This window comes from Phyllobates terribilis, unplaced genomic scaffold, assembly GCF_046119375.1.
Source record: "Phyllobates terribilis strain yellow unplaced genomic scaffold, ASM4611937v1 Scaffold_10__3_contigs__length_209671492, whole genome shotgun sequence".
In the NCBI taxonomy this organism is placed as follows: Eukaryota; Metazoa; Chordata; class Amphibia; order Anura; family Dendrobatidae; genus Phyllobates; species Phyllobates terribilis.
The window spans coordinates 18,606,645-18,623,000 of NW_027362770.1; the positions used below are offsets into that span (position 1 = coordinate 18,606,645).

A 16,356-nucleotide genomic window follows, 5' to 3' on the forward strand; every position below is an offset into this window, starting at 1 on the left:
GGACCTGAGGGCTGAAGCAGAGCAGTGAACAGTGCTACAACATTGCTCGGGCACCTCCATTTTGGAGGAGGTGCCTTTTATATGGGAGGTCCTCCGGCAATTGGCCGGGGACTCCTTAGGACGGGGCGCGCGGGCCCTTTAAGAGAGGGGAAGCGCGCGCGCGCCCTAAGCACACTGCCGGGGAAGGAGCGCGCGCCGGAAGCAGCGGGGAGAGCAGCGCTGGAGGACGCCGCGCCGGGAGCGGGGAGGTGAGAGGGGCGGCGTCTCTGCCTAGAACGGGGCAGAGACGCCGATGCTACACATATATACCAAGATGGGGATGGAGGCCATGGATAACAGGAAGGGCATGGGATGAAGGCCATGGATAACAGGATAGGGATGGGATGGAGGTCATGCATACCAGGATGGGGATGGGATGCAGGCCATGTAAACCAGGATGGGGGTGCCATGTATACCTGGATTGGGGGCCGTGCATACCAGGATGGGGACAAATATATACCAGAATAGGGGGCCATATATACCAGGATGGGGAATATTAGTAGAGAAATGGGGGACATTACCCCTATAACAGTATCAGCACCAGATCCCCCTGCATAACAGTGCATCATGACCACATTTTTTACTTCAAATTTTTTTTCTATTTTCCTCCTCTAAACCTCAAGTGCATCTCATAATCCGATGCATCTTATAGTCCAAAAAATAATTTGAAAGCTATCTTTAAATGACATACAGAATTACTTTATGTAAAAGCTAATGTTAAAATCGCATGGCATATGGATGCCAGGTGAGAAAAATCGCATTGTACTTGTACAGTACAGACCAAAAGTTTGGACACACCTTCTGAACCCAATTGAGATGGTTTGGGGTGAGCTGGACTGCAGAGTGAAGGCAAAAGGGCCAACAAGTGCTAAGCATCTCTGAGAACTCCTTCAAGATTGTTGGAAGACCATTTCCGTTGACTACCTCTTGGATCTCATCAAGAGAATGCCAAGAGTGTGCAAAGCAGTCATCAAAGCAAAAGGTGGCTACTTTGAAGAAGCTAGAATATAAGACATATTTCAGTTGTTTCACACTTTTTTGTTAAGTATATAATTCCACATGTTTAATTCATAGTTTTGATGCCTTCAGTGTGAATGTACAATTTTCAAAATCATGAAAATACAGAAAAATCTTTAAATGAGAAGGTGTGTCCAAACTTTTGGTCTGTACTGTATGACCCTTGCATGACACTAGTTCAACCTTTAAGGAATAACATCCTTGTTTATAAAGCCCTTTTGATGCAAAGCAGTGCTGATTGCACTTTGTTCTTATTAACAGAAGAATGCAATTATTTTAAGCGCCTTCCCTTTTTAAAGCAACCAGTCTGCTTTTAAAATTGTATCAGCAAGATAGAGTGATAGCAACTGTCTTGTCCTTATTAATTATCCTCTTTAACTTTATTCTGAGCTAATGTGATCCCTGTTAGGCCACGTTCACACGTTCAGTATTTGGTCATTATTTTACATCAGTATTTGTATGCCAAAACCAAGAGTGGGTGAAAAATGCAGAAGTGGTGACATGTTTCTATTATACTTTTCTTTTGATTTTTACATTCCTGATCTTGGCTTACAAATACTGATGTTAAATACTGACCAAATACTGAACATGTTAACATATTCTTAGGCTGTGTGCCCACTATGCGTTTTTTAAGCATTTCCACAGCGGCAATTCCGCTGCAGAAATGCTTAAAAAACGATTGGTAGAAGGTCTGCCATGTTCCCCAATGAAAATCTGCATATGCTATGCACATGCTGCGGAAATTTTGGCTTCGGATTATCATTGCGGAAAAATCCACAGCACAACCAATTATTTTGCGTAAATACATGCATTGGAACGCATGTAATCCGCATCACTGGATCTGTACATGCGAATTACATGCGTTTCAATGTGCGGATGGTACCCGGGTTTGGAGTAGAGGAGACTCTCCTCAGGACTCGTGTACCATAGAACCTGTAAAAACTAGAATAAAATAAAAAATATACATTATACTTACCTTCTGATGGCCCCCGGTGTCCTTAGCGATGCGTCTCAGCTTGCGATGGTCTGAAAAGAACCTGCCATGAAATCATTTAGTCATGTGACGGGTCACGCAACCGCTGACGTCGGCAGGTCCTTTAGTGTACCGCTAGCTGCCCTCAAGCCATGACGCATCGGATAAAGACACCGGGGGCCATCAGAAGGTAAGAATAGATTTATTTTTTTATTTTTTACCATTCTTTCGGTCACAGTATATAAATCCATGCCGTTTGCATGGATTTATATAGTGTGACCAAGTTTTCAAGCAGTTTCCAAGTGATGATAAAATCGCTTGGAAAGCGTTTGTCAACCCGCATGCTGAAATGCAAGTGAAGAACACTTCACTTCCGCTTGTCCCTGGCAGGAAGAACACATGTACAATCCGCATGTACAATCCGCATGCGTTTTTTCTGCCAGGAAGATGCAGAAACGCTCAGGAAAAATCCGGAGCATTTCTGCATCGTGGGCACATACTGTAGCCTTAAGCTATGTTTACACACATTGTATTTTTTTCTGCTGCAAATCTGCTGCTAACTTTTTTTTGGCAGGAGAAACAGCTGCATAAAAAATGTGCATATTTGCTGCGTATTTGTTGCATTCTTTGCTGTGTATTTTTGACCTCCTATTACTTCCTATGGGTGAAAAAACGCAGCAAATACGCAGAAAAAATGAAGGAGCATTTTCTGTTGCAGAAACGCTGAAAGAAGTGACATGCTCTATTTTCCCAATACGTGAGAAAATATGCAGCAAGAAAAAAGCAGCATGTGTAAACAGAGAATTCTGGTTTCTCATAGACTTTGCTGGTACTGTTAGACACAGCTAAAAATCTGCATAAAAATCACCCAGGAAGCATTTCTGACCCCCAGGTCACTGCTGTCAACAACGTGGTCAGAGGTATTAAGCCACTTTTACGGGCTCACAATAAAACATTCCAAAAACGAAAGTGAAACGGCTTTCCTGTGAAATATGTTAAGGAACATCCTTTCCAGGGTAAAGACTTGTGTATAAGGTAAAATAAATAACCAAAAACAAAAATACTCCTCCACACCTTGGGCTATGTTCACAAGTAGCATTTTTATGCATTTTTGTACTTTTGTATTGCTTTCAACTGTGACAAATGCATTCACCGGGAAATGTCATTTTAACATTTTACAACCTTATCTGGCCATGTGCTGTGTGACACATGCACATGTAGCACCCTGAGGATTCGGCTGCTACAGGGGTATTGCACCTCAAGCCAGAGGTGTGATATTCCACTCCCGGGTAAGGATGGAGTGTGGAACTGAGCTCAGTTAGCTGCATGCACTACACACATCCCATTTCCGAGGAACAGACCGATGGTACTCCCACTAGAGAAATGTGCAGGTACAACAGAGTCTGTTCCTGGCTGGAGTGGGAGGGGGGTGGAACATCCCAGTAGTGTAGGGGCAGATAGGGGGAGCAGCCTGGGTAAAGTTAGGAGCTCATTGGGTGCTGGTCACCTGAGCTCACACATAGAGGGAGTATATAAGGTGGGCACCATCTTAGATCAGGGTCAGTCTGTGAGAAGTCAGTCAGTAAGTCTTTGCAGAGCAGTGGAGGAAAGCAGAGGAGCAGAGCAGCCCCAAGGCCCAGAGAGAGAGAGGAGAACGAAAGACCCAGAGGGGGAGAAAGAAGGAACTCTGAGAGCCCAAACTAAATCTAAGGGTGAAGAGTTGGCAACAGGGTACCGGATCCCAAGCTGGCAGAGGCTACAGCACACCTTAGCCAGGAACCGGAGGTCGTGGGCAGGATCGATCTGCCACGGCCACCCACCATATCCACCCGGAAGGCAGACCACGCATAGGGTCAGGGAACCCAGAGACAAGGGTTCACCAACAAGAGGCCCGAGGGAGCCGGACTTAGGTGGATCCCTGGTGGGGAAGGCCAGAGACGAGGACAGGACAGAAAGGGAGCTCAGAACCACGCTCCAGAACTACTTGGGGGTTGGCCGAGTCCAGGACCTGGTGGACGCAGCACGGCTCGGGTGGTCACTCAAGGCCGGAGTGACCGGTATAAGAACAGCAGTAAGTAAAGAACCCTGAACTGCACAACCCGACTCTGACTCTCATTACCATCTTCACTGCACTTCCACAACCACCATCCTCTGCACCTGACCCCCTGAGGCTATACCCCTCCCGTTGGGGGTTATACTACCCGAGCTGCACATACATCACCAGCCTCAGCGGACCCTGCTGCAGCGGCGGCCGTATTGACCGCAATTCAACGGGTGGCGTAGTCGACATAAAGAACTTTAGTAACATCAGTAAGGACTGCCACACACTGAGCTTGACACCCTGGGCACGGACCGGGTCACAGCCACTCGGAGACTACAACCCCCATCTGATCCGGCTCCGGGTATCCCTAACAGCACTGGCCCAGGGGGCGCGTCAACTTTGGCGTAGTCGGCAGGATAACGTGCCCGCAACAACCGGGTACTGCGTGCCTGAAGAAAAGTTCATCGTTACCTTAAAAAGAAGTCTCCTGCCGGTTCCGGAGGGTCCCCGCCATCGGGCCCCATCACAGGTCGTTTCCCGCCGGTTGTCCGCCATTTGCAGCTTTTTCCCGCCATCCATGGAGTTTCCCGCCACTGGGAGACGATTCCCGCCATTTCCGAAGATTTCCCGCCTTGGAAGAGCGGACGCCATTATGGGCGTGCCAGAGGGTGGCAAAAGGCCACCTCCCATCGTGGGCCAGGTCGAAGAATGGCGCCAAAAGCGGAAACAGCGCCCACCAACAGAGACTGTGATGCTGGAAGTGTCCATCAGCGTGAGAGAACTGCCCCTGGAACTGAAGTTGCCCCGTGACCACCCTCGATGTGGGCGGAGACAGAAGAAGAGAACAAAGATGGGTGTCGCCTGGAGCAATCTGGAGAGAGCGCACCCGGAGACAAGACGTCTGGAGGGAGAGCCAGGCAGCACCGACCCAGCGGTCAGGAGCCTGATGCAGGCCGCCACTCCAGGCAGCACCGACCCAGTGGTCAGGAGCCTGTTGCCGGTCGCCATTCCAGAAGGCCGGCTGGAGACAGCGGGAGGAGAGCAGAGCAGCACCGACCCGTTGGTCAGGAGCCTGCTAGAAGCAACGACCCCACTGGGCTTAGTGGAGGTCTTGGCACAGCTCCCCCGAGATCGGGAGTGTGCACAGACTGCGCTGGAGGGCCTCGCACGGAGGATGGCCCGGGTGCAGCGAGAGACATTAGCAGAATGGAGCCGTGAGATGGCCCAGCAGACAAGAACCCGTCAGCGGAGCACGCCACCCGAGACGAGGAGACAGACCGCCTCTGAGGATGGCGCAGGAGGACTGAAGGCCGGAGACGGCGCCGAGAAGGGAGCCGAACGAAAGGAGGCAGGTAAAGGGGACGTCTCTACCCCAAACCGGGAAACCGCGTACCTGCCCCAGCTCCCTGTCGCAGAGCCCGAAGTATCCCCTGCCGTGCCCGTCGCTGCAACGTCACCGCCGCAGACTGGGCCTCAAACGGGAGCCGCGACCCCTGTGACGTCACACGCCTCGACCCCGAGCGTGACCAAGCAGGAAGTACCATCGGCCTGGTCGCAAGGCCCAGTACCCCCGGGCGCCGCAATACCAACAGCGCCCCCTACCTCCGCGGAGCCACCGGCCTGGTCGCAGGGCCAAGTAACACAGGGCGCCGCCGTCCTTACGGTGCCCTTTACTTTCAAAGTGCCCCAAGCCTGGTCGCAAGGCTTGGGCAACCCGGGCGCCGCTACCACCACAGCACCCGTAACATCAAGAGTGCCGCACCTGGGTGAAGACCTGTTCGCCCAACATACGTGCCCGGATGGGCAGCCCTTCATATGGCCACCGGAGTTTCACCATCCTCGACTCCGGAAAGAGAGACCCCTAGACGAACCCCTGATCCCGGCTCCAAAGCCCATAAAGAGGATCTCGCCCCCGCTAGAAGAGACCCAGTTTGAGTGGGATCCCACCGGAGAAGACCTCATGGGGTTCACTCAGGAGACTCGGGCAGCCGCAGCGGAGCGTGCAGAGTGCTGCCGCCAGCAGCTCGAGGTCTTTGAGAGGGAGCGGAGAGAGAGGCGGGTCCGGGAACAACAAGCCCAAATAAGGAGCGCGGAGCAGAAGAGCCGGACCAGGAGAAACCCCCGTGCAGCGCATGGTCCCCGTACCATCGGGACTGTGATAAAGTTCAATCTGCAGCATGGGTGGGGTTTCATCAGGGATCACCGCACCCCAGGCGACGTCTTCGTGACCAGGAGAGACGTTGAGTCCCACCTACCGGAGGGACACAGAGGACGTGACCTGTATTTAGGGGACGAGGTCACCTTCACCCGGCACAAGTGTGCCAAAGGACCCTACGCCCTCCATGTGCATCGCCTGACGGCGGAGGAGCTGCGGTGTGAGGAGGAGCAAGAGGACCCAGACGGGTCTGAAACTGAAACTGTCCACAAAGAAGGAGCAGGAGGACGCCGTCGTTGAGTACGGTAGTATAGAGACTGTATATAGTTGCCCGTCGGGGCACAGTGAACCGTTGCTGCTAATATAGTCCCCGTTGGGACCAGAGAACTGAACTGTTAACCCGTGTGTCCCTATTCCCACTGACCGAGAACTGAGAACGGTCAATCCTCCCTAATACCTGGCCGAGGACTGAGAGCGGCCATATCCCCTTGTATTTAGTTGCGCTTCCTAAAGCGCCCCCTACCGGTTTTATAGGAAACCGTGTTTCTTCAAGAGACTGTCGTACTTTACCCGGTCACAAGTTGCACCGTGACCGGAGGTACCAGAAGACAAGAATGTTTTTATGAAAAGTTTTTATGAAAAGTTTTATATGATAGTTTATTATGTTGTTTATGCAAAAATTGTATGTTTTGGTGTTATTTATATCTTACAGCCCGAGGACGTGCTGTGATTTACCAGGGGGGAATGTAGCACCCTGAGGATTCGGCTGCTACAGGGGTATTGCACCTCAAGCCAGAGGTGTGATATTCCACTCCCGGGTAAGGATGGAGTGTGGAACTGAGCTCAGTTAGCTGCATGCACTACACACATCCCATTTCCGAGGAACAGACCGATGGTACTCCCACTAGAGAAATGTGCAGGTACAACAGAGTCTGTTCCTGGCTGGAGTGGGAGGGGGGTGGAACATCCCAGTAGTGTAGGGGCAGATAGGGGGAGCAGCCTGGGTAAAGTTAGGAGCTCATTGGGTGCTGGTCACCTGAGCTCACACATAGAGGGAGTATATAAGGTGGGCACCATCTTAGATCAGGGTCAGTCTGTGAGAAGTCAGTCAGTAAGTCTTTGCAGAGCAGTGGAGGAAAGCAGAGGAGCAGAGCAGCCCCAAGGCCCAGAGAGAGAGAGGAGAACGAAAGACCCAGAGGGGGAGAAAGAAGGAACTCTGAGAGCCCAAACTAAATCTAAGGGTGAAGAGTTGGCAACAGGGTACCGGATCCCAAGCTGGCAGAGGCTACAGCACACCTTAGCCAGGAACCGGAGGTCGTGGGCAGGATCGATCTGCCACGGCCACCCACCATATCCACCCGGAAGGCAGACCACGCATAGGGTCAGGGAACCCAGAGACAAGGGTTCACCAACAAGAGGCCCGAGGGAGCCGGACTTAGGTGGATCCCTGGTGGGGAAGGCCAGAGACGAGGACAGGACAGAAAGGGAGCTCAGAACCACGCTCCAGAACTACTTGGGGGTTGGCCGAGTCCAGGACCTGGTGGACGCAGCACGGCTCGGGTGGTCACTCAAGGCCGGAGTGACCGGTATAAGAACAGCAGTAAGTAAAGAACCCTGAACTGCACAACCCGACTCTGACTCTCATTACCATCTTCACTGCACTTCCACAACCACCATCCTCTGCACCTGACCCCCTGAGGCTATACCCCTCCCGTTGGGGGTTATACTACCCGAGCTGCACATACATCACCAGCCTCAGCGGACCCTGCTGCAGCGGCGGCCGTATTGACCGCAATTCTACGGGTGGCGTAGTCGACATAAAGAACTTTAGTAACATCAGTAAGGACTGCCACACACTGAGCTTGACACCCTGGGCACGGACCGGGTCACAGCCACTCGGAGACTACAACCCCCATCTGATCCGGCTCCGGGTATCCCTAACAGCACTGGCCCAGGGGGCGCGTCACATACAGTGCTGAAAAGACATGAGAACAGCATGGGGAAGACCCCTGGAAGCATCTCTGACACCCAGGTCATTGCCTAAAAGTGTGCCCATCAGAAGTGATCCTTGCCGCATCAGAAGATGCAGACTTGCAACTATCCCCGTGCAAGTTCTTGTCCCAGGGCAGTGTTCAATTGTACCTCCCCCATTCTTTGCAATGCAAGTGCAAGTATGCAGCCTGCCACCCACCCACCCCCAGACTGCAATACCATACTGCTTGCTTGCACTTGAAATTGGGCCTTTTAGGCATGTGGAGGTGGAATCTGGCCACCACGTCATGGCTGCATCGGCGGCCTGGTATCCATACTCAGTCCCCAGCCGCCCAGCGGCCGGGTGTCCACGCTTGGTCCCCAGCCGCCAAGGGGCGGCCGGGTGCCCACACACGGTCCCCAGCCGCCTGGGGGCGGTCGGGTGTCCATAAACGGTCCCCAGCCGCCCCTATTTCTCCTGTCACCTTCCCACACACTATTCTTAGCCTGGCCTGCTTTTGGGCAGCATTGGACGAGCCCACCAGAGAACCAGACTCCTCCGATGGGCCCTGGCTTCTCCATCAGGGGAGTTGAGAGTGCCAAGGTGAGGAGCATGATGATGATCATAGAAGTTAGCATCTGCTTTGTTTTCTTGGAATGCAAGCGCATGTATGTAGTAGCGGCTAGGCCTGAGGTGGTCAGCATTTTGGCGCATATCCTACCTCCTCTGAGGATTGCTGGATGTTTTCCTGCTACTATCCCAGTTCTATGACTCCCATTAAAACAAAGCTTCAGGTGATGAATGATGGATGAGGTGGTGGCAAAGGAGAAAGAGCAGGAGGAACAGGGACCATTCACATCAATATCAGGCCAGTCAACCATACATGTCTTGTAGGATATGTTTCTGTACCAAAAGGATCAGTTCGGCTACATAGTTATAGGGCATACAGTGAGTGCAATGCCTACCAAAAATTTTGAGGCACTCCAATGCCCCTTGGAAGTGACATGGAGGTCAGAGGGCCTTAACTAAACCGTTTTTTACATTTATAGCAACTGGGTCTTCTGCACACTGTTGGCCTAAACCGTGAATGGAAGGCTTTCCAAAAATTATGAGGAACTGCAATGCCCCTTGAAACAGACGTGGCTTACAGCATACTAAAAACCTTCTACCCATTATTGGGGAGTGGGTCTCCCTTAGTGTTCGCCTATGCATTGAAAAGAAAAAGCTGACTGAAATTAGGAGGAAATGCAATGCCCGTTGGAATAGTCATGGAGGTTAGAGTTAATTAAAAACAACATTTCAATGCCCCTTGGAAGAGCTGTGGAGTTCAGAGTGGTTTAACAAGAGGGTTTTAATGCCCCTTGGAAGAGATGTGGAGGTCACAGTAGCTTAACAAGACGGTTTTAATGCCCCTTGGAAGAGACGTGGAGGTCCCAGTGGAATAAAAAGGCAATATCAATGCCCCTTGGAAGAGTGGTGTAGGTCGCAGTGGAATAAAAATACAATATCAATGCCCCTTGGAAGAGTGGTGGAGGTCGCAGTGGAATAAAAAGACAATATCAATGACCCTTGGAAGAGATGTGGAGGTAACAGTAGCTTAAAAAGACAATTTTAATGCCCCTTGGGAGAGACGTGGAGTTCAGAGTAGTTTAACAAGACGGTTTTAATGCCCCTTAGAAGAGACGTGGAGGTCCCAGTGGAATAAAAAGACAATTTCAATGCCCCTTGGAAGAGTGGTGGAGGTCCCAGTGGAATAAAAAGACATATCAATGCCCCTTGGAAGAGTGGTGGAGGTTACAGTGGAATAAAAAGAGAATATCAATGACCTTTGGAAGAGACATGAAGGTCACAGTAGCTTAACAAGACGATTTTAATGCCTCTTGGATGAGATGTGGATTTCAGAGTGGTTTAACAAGACGGTTTTAATGCCCCTTGGAAGACACGTGGAGATCCCAGTGAAATAAAAAGAAAATATCAATGCCCCTTGGAAGAGTGGTGGTGGTCGCAGTGGAATAAAAAGACAATAGTAATGCCCCTTTGAAGGGTGGTGGAGGTCCCAGTGGAATAAAAAGACAATATCAATGCCCCTTGGAAGAGTGGTGGAGGTTACAGTGGAATAAAAAGAGAATATCAATGACCCTTGGAGGAGACGTGGAGGTCACAGTAGCTTAACAAGACTGTTTTAATGTCCCTTGGAAGAGACGTGGAGGTCCCAGTGGAATAAAAAGACAATATCAATGCCCCTTGGAAGAGTGGTGGAGGTCGCAGTGGAATAAAAAGACAATGTCAATGCCCCTTGGAAGAGTGTTGGCATTCACAGTGGAATAAAAAGACAATATCAATGCCCCTTGGAAGAGTGGTGGAGGTCGCATTGGAATAAAAAGACAATATCAATGCCCCTTGGAAGAGTGGTGTAGGTCACAGTAGCTTAACAAGACCGTTTTAATGCCCCTTGGAAGAGACGTGGAGGTCCCAGTGGAATAAAAGGACAATATCAATGCCCCTTGCAAGAGTGGTGGAGGTCCCAGTGGAATAAAAAGACAATATCAATGTCCCTTGGAAGAGACGTGGAGGTCACAGTAGCTTAACAAGACGATTTTAATGCCCCTTACAATAGCCATGCAGTATAGCATATTAAAAACATTATTCCCATTATTGGGGAGTGGGTCTCCCATAGTCTTTGCCTATGCCTTCCAAGCAAAAGCTGCCAAAAATTAGGACGGAGGAACTTGCAATGCCCCTTACAAGAGCCATGCAGTACAGCATATTAAAAACATTATTCCCATTATTGGGGAGTGGGTCTCCCATAGTCTTTGCCTATGCCTTCCAAGCAAAAGCTGCCAAAAATTAGGACGGAGGAACTTGCAATGCCCCTTACAAGAGCCATGCAGTACAGCATATTAAAAACATTATTCCCATTATTGGGGAGTGGGTCTCCCATAGTCTTTGCCTATGCCTTCCAAGCAAAAGCTGCCAAAAATTAGGACGGAGGAACTTGCAATGCCCCTTAAAAAGAGCCATGCAGTACAGCATATTAAAAACATTATTCCCATTATTGGGGAGTGGGTCTCCCATAGACTTTGCCAATGCCTTCCAAGCAAAAGCTGCCAAAAATTAGGACAGAGGAACTTGCAATGCTGGCAACATGGACCACGGTCACCCTGGTGGTATAGTGGTGGTGGAGGCTGAGGATAAGGAGAAGAGCAAAAAACAGCCAAAATGAGTAAGCGTATACCCATGTGTGGGTGTGAAGCGGTGCATGATGGGAATACACCTTCCGAAATAACGCAGTGGATTTGACTTTATGTTACTCTGCTGTCATTTGGTGGTGATGAGAAGTCTGGCCCAATCCAGCCCTTGTTAATTTTGATAAGGGTCAGTTTGTCAGCATTGTCAGTTGACAGGCGAGTGCGCTTATCAGTTATAATTCCCCCAGCGGCACTAAAAACACGCTCCGATAACACACTAGCGGCAGGGCAGGTCAGGACCTCCAAGGTGTACAGAGCGAGTTCATTCCAAGTGTCCAGCTTGGATACCCAATAATTAATAGGCACAGAGGAATTACAGAGGACGCTGGTACGGTCGGCAAGATACTCCCTCACCATCTTTTGAAAATTTCCACTCCTTGTGAGAGTACCCCGCGCCTCAGGGCCTGTAAGCTGGGCGGGTCTCAGAAAACTGTCCCAGAACGTTGACAGTGTTCCCCTGCCTCTGCTGGATTGGAGTTGCGTCTCTCTCGCCTGTACACCTTGATTGGGCAGCGAACTGTGACCTCTGCCGCTAGCGTGTTCAGATGGGAATTTTTTTAACAGTTCTGCAGCAAGGTGCTTCTGGCACTGCCCCATTTTTGTAAACCTCTCCACCTCAGGAATAAGAGAGTGAAAGTTATCCATGTAGCGGGGGTCTAAAAGTGTCACCAACCAGTAATAACTGTCACTCAACATTTTGACAACGGGATGGTCACAGTTAAGGCAGCGTAACATAAAGTCAGCCATGCGTGCCAGACTGGTAACGGGCAAGACTTCCGTGTCCTCACCAAGATGACGACTGTCCATGCTCTCCTCCTCCTTCTCCTCCTCCTCCCCGCTGTCCTCAGGCCACCCACGCTGAGCCGACGGTATGACAGTTGAACAGGTACTACCATCTACAGCGCATGATACCAGCTCCTGTTCTTCCTCCTCCTCCTCTCCCTCATTGTCCCCCAATGCTCGTTGAGATGAGATGAGGCTGGGCTGTGTGTAATTGCCCGCTACGGCTTCTTGATTCATCTCATCATACTCTGGCTGAAATGCCTCCTCTTTAATTCTCTGCTGAGAGCGTTGCAAAAGACAAGTGGGATGCTGACACTAATGATGGCGTCATCGCCACTCACCATCTTGGTGGACTCCTCAAAGTTTGTCAGAATGGTACATATGTCAGACATCCAGGTCCACTCCTGAGGTCTTATGTGTGGAGTCTGACCTGAATATCGACGGCCTTGTTGCAGCTGGTACTCCACAACTGCTCTCTTCTGCTCACAAATCCTTTGCAACATGTGGAGGGCAGAGTTCCAACGTGTGGGGACATCACACACCAGTCGGTGTGCTGGAAGCTGCAAACGCTGCTGCAACACAGCAAGGGTGGCGGAATCTGTAGCCCACTTCCGAAAATGAGCTGACAGGCGGCGTACTTTGACGATCAGATCTGGCAACTTGGGGTATGATTTAAGAAACCCCTGAACCACGAGATTAAGCACATGAGCCAGGCATGGTACGTGTGTGATCTCGCACAACCAGCTTATGAGTTTCAGCACAGCCTGTTGCCGCTTGGCTGAGGCAGTACTGCAGTGCTTCCAGCTTGTAACTGATTTAGTGATATCTGATATGGAGGCTGAATGTGAGGAGCAGGAGGAGGATTATGCGCAGGAGCTGAACACTATGGGGGCAACTCTGACTGACATAGGGCCTGCAATCCTCGGTGTGGGGAGGATGTGTTCCGTCCCAAGGTCTGACTGGCTCCTGGCTTCCACTATGTTTACCCAGTGTGTGCCGTCAGGGAGATGTACTGTTCCCTGCCACAAGCACTTGACCACGTGTCCATTGTCAGGTGGACTCTCCCAGTAACTGCGTTGTTGAGGGCACGGCAGATGTTTTGGGACACGTGCTTGTGTAGTGCGGGGATGGCACACCAGGCAAAATAGTGTCGGCTGGGGACCGAGTACCAAGGGATGGCCACCGCCATAAGTTTGGTCAGGATTGAATCTCCACCAGCCTAAAAGGCAGCATTTCCAACGCAAGCAGTCGTGAAATGTGCGAATTTAGCACTGTGGCCTGTGGAGCGTTGGCTGCGAATTTGCGCTTTTGTGCAAAGGTATGGGATATGGACAATTGAACGCTGCGGTGGGACGTGGACTTTGATGCTGTTTCTTGAGAAACTGCCATAACAAGTGAAGACTGAGAGGAGGGGGCATCTTTGCATGCAGTATGGACAGGGCATTGCCTTTCTCACACAACAGGGGGTTCTCTTACACACACAACAGCGGAAGAAGCAGTGGTGACACCTGCTGATACTGGTCGTGGACCCTGGGGTTCGCCCCACAAAGTTGGGTGCTTTGCTGACATGTGCCTGATCATGATGGTGATGGTCAGGCTGGTAGTTTTGTCACCCCTGCTGATGCTGGCCTGGCAGGTGGTACAAATGACCTTTTTGGGGTTATCAGTAGAGTCTTTAAAAAAATTCCAGACTCTGGAAGACCTACCGGTTGTACTGGCAACGTCCCTCGTGTTGGTGTTACGGGGAACGGTTGCCCGCCTTCTGTCTGTGGCCACCACACTGCTTCTTCCTACCTGTTGGAGTACTCTGCCTCCCTCCCCCTGTGTGCTGCTGGCCTCGCTCTGCATGTCCTCCTGCCACGTTGGGTCAGTTACTAGATCATCCACCACCTCCTCCTCTTCCACTTCTGCACAACGGTCCTCCTCCTCACTTCGTGGCAATTGTGTCTCGTCATCGTCCACCTCCTGTGACAAATTGCCAGCGTCGCCTTCCAGTGGCCGTGGCTGTTCAAATATTTGGCCAACGCTACATGGGATCTCCTCTTCCACCACTTCAAGCGGAGCAGGCGAGGGGCCCAAATATGGAAATGGACCAGTGAACAGCTCTTCAGAGTGTCCAAGTGTGGGATCAGTTGCTGTCTGACAACACTCGGCATGGTGGGAGGAAGGAGCATCAGGGTGAGGAGGAGTATGTGGTCGAGACTCACAGCTACTAAGACTTGACCGTGTGGAAGACAGACCGGAGGTGGTGGTGCCCAGGTGACTGGAAATATTATCTGCTATCCAATTAATAACCTGTTCACACTAATCAGTTAGCAATACTGGAGTTGTTGTGTGCTTCCCTAGCAATTCGGTCAACAACTGGAAGCGAGAAGATGTGGCTGTTGGTTGTAGCACATTTTCACCTTGGCCACGGCCCCGTCCTCTGCATGCATCATCACCAGAACGTTCAGTTCCACGTCCCTTACCACGCGCCTTGCCCATTGTAAATGAAGTAATATAGCTTACACTCGCACTATCAATGGCAAAAGGGTAATAAAAAGGAGATTAGAACCGTGGAAGAGGAAAACCACAGTTCTATTTCTCTGGCCTACACCACAATCTTTAAAACAGATATATTTGTGTCTGAACAGTCAGCGAGACACTGAAACTGTTTTTTTTTTATATATATAAAAAAGGCAAAAAGGTGGCTTACACCCAGATTTGAACCGTGGAAGAGGAAAACCACAGTTCTAGTTCTCTGGCCTACACCAGAATCTTTTAAACAGATATATATGTGTCTGAATAGTCAGTCAGTGTTTTTTTTTATGGAAAAAAAGGCAAAAAAGTGGATAATACAGAGATTTGAACCGTGGAACTGCAAAACCACAGTTCTAGTTATCTGGCCGAAACTAGACTCTTTTAAACAGATATATTTGTGTCTGGACACTTACAGACACACTCAATTTTTTTTTTTTTTTTTTGGTGGGGGGGAATACCAAAAGGTTAATAAGATTGGTATTTGTACAGTCTGACTGAGGGAATAAAAAAAACAGGATTTAGATGAAAAAAAAAGGATTTTTCCTGGCTCCTGAGACCGGGGGCTAAGTCTAGCAATTTGAGATGCAGAACACAGGACTGTAATGCAGTGTTTGTTGGTATAACCATTGCTTCTCCTATACAGCCTGCCTGCCTGATATCTGGGATGGATATTAGTCCTCAGAAGGACTGTTTGTTTGATTTTGCAGGCTTTAGAGACCCTACACTACCTATTTCGCAGTATAAATCTCTCCCTAGCTCAGCAGCACTCTCCCTACACTGTCTGATCTGGAGCGACTGTTTCCAAGATGAAGGCGCCCGGTTTTAAATACTCAAGGTGACGCTGTGTGGCCAGCCAATCACTGTAATGCCCACAACCAACATGGCTGCGGCATTACGGTGACTGGCTGGCAATCCCTGCATGTTCATTGGCTCTGTAAAGAACGCCAAACGTGCAGGGCGGAGACCCGAGCTCCCGCCCGAGTAACCCGGAAATGCTCGGTGCTCGCCGAACATCCCGAGTAGTGAGATGCTTGGGCGAGTACCGAGCAGTGTCGAGCATGCTCGCTCAACACTAGTAAGCATGCAATTTTGTGGAGGTTTTGTGATAAAGGTCATTTTTATAGCAAGGAATGACTGCAATTTTTTGCTCACTTAAAAAAATTTCAGAAAGTATCAACTGCAGCATGTACAACCTTGTAGTTTATGAAGGCCTACATTAGTATGTGCAAAACAAGAGAAAAAACAGATAAATATAAAATGAATGTTATGATATGTTTTTATGTTCTGTCCGTGTTTGCGTGGATTTCCTCCAGGTTCTCCAGTTTCCTCCCACACTCCAAAGACATACTGATAGGGAATGGAGATTGTGAGCCCCAATGGGGACAGTGCCGATACTGTCTATGAAGCGCTGTGGAAGTAATGGCGCTATATAAGTGAGTAAAATAAATAAATAAAAATAAATATCCAGTAAAACAGGGAGGAGTATGTAAGCATGCAACCCTGACACAAAAGTTGTCATAATGTATAACTGTGAGAATTGGGTTTAAAAAAAAATATCTATCTCTATATATTTACACAAACACAGTATACAGTAAATACAGTTTACAT

The 16,356-nt window shown here is 49.8% G+C and overlaps 1 protein-coding gene across 5 annotated transcripts in view; it reads right to left on the minus strand.

Annotated features, from left to right (window-relative positions):
* Positions 1-16,356, minus strand: part of DOCK2 (dedicator of cytokinesis 2) — a 1,661,574-nt gene that overhangs the window by 1,447,094 nt on the left and 198,124 nt on the right. The gene's annotated exons all lie outside the window — the stretch shown is intronic.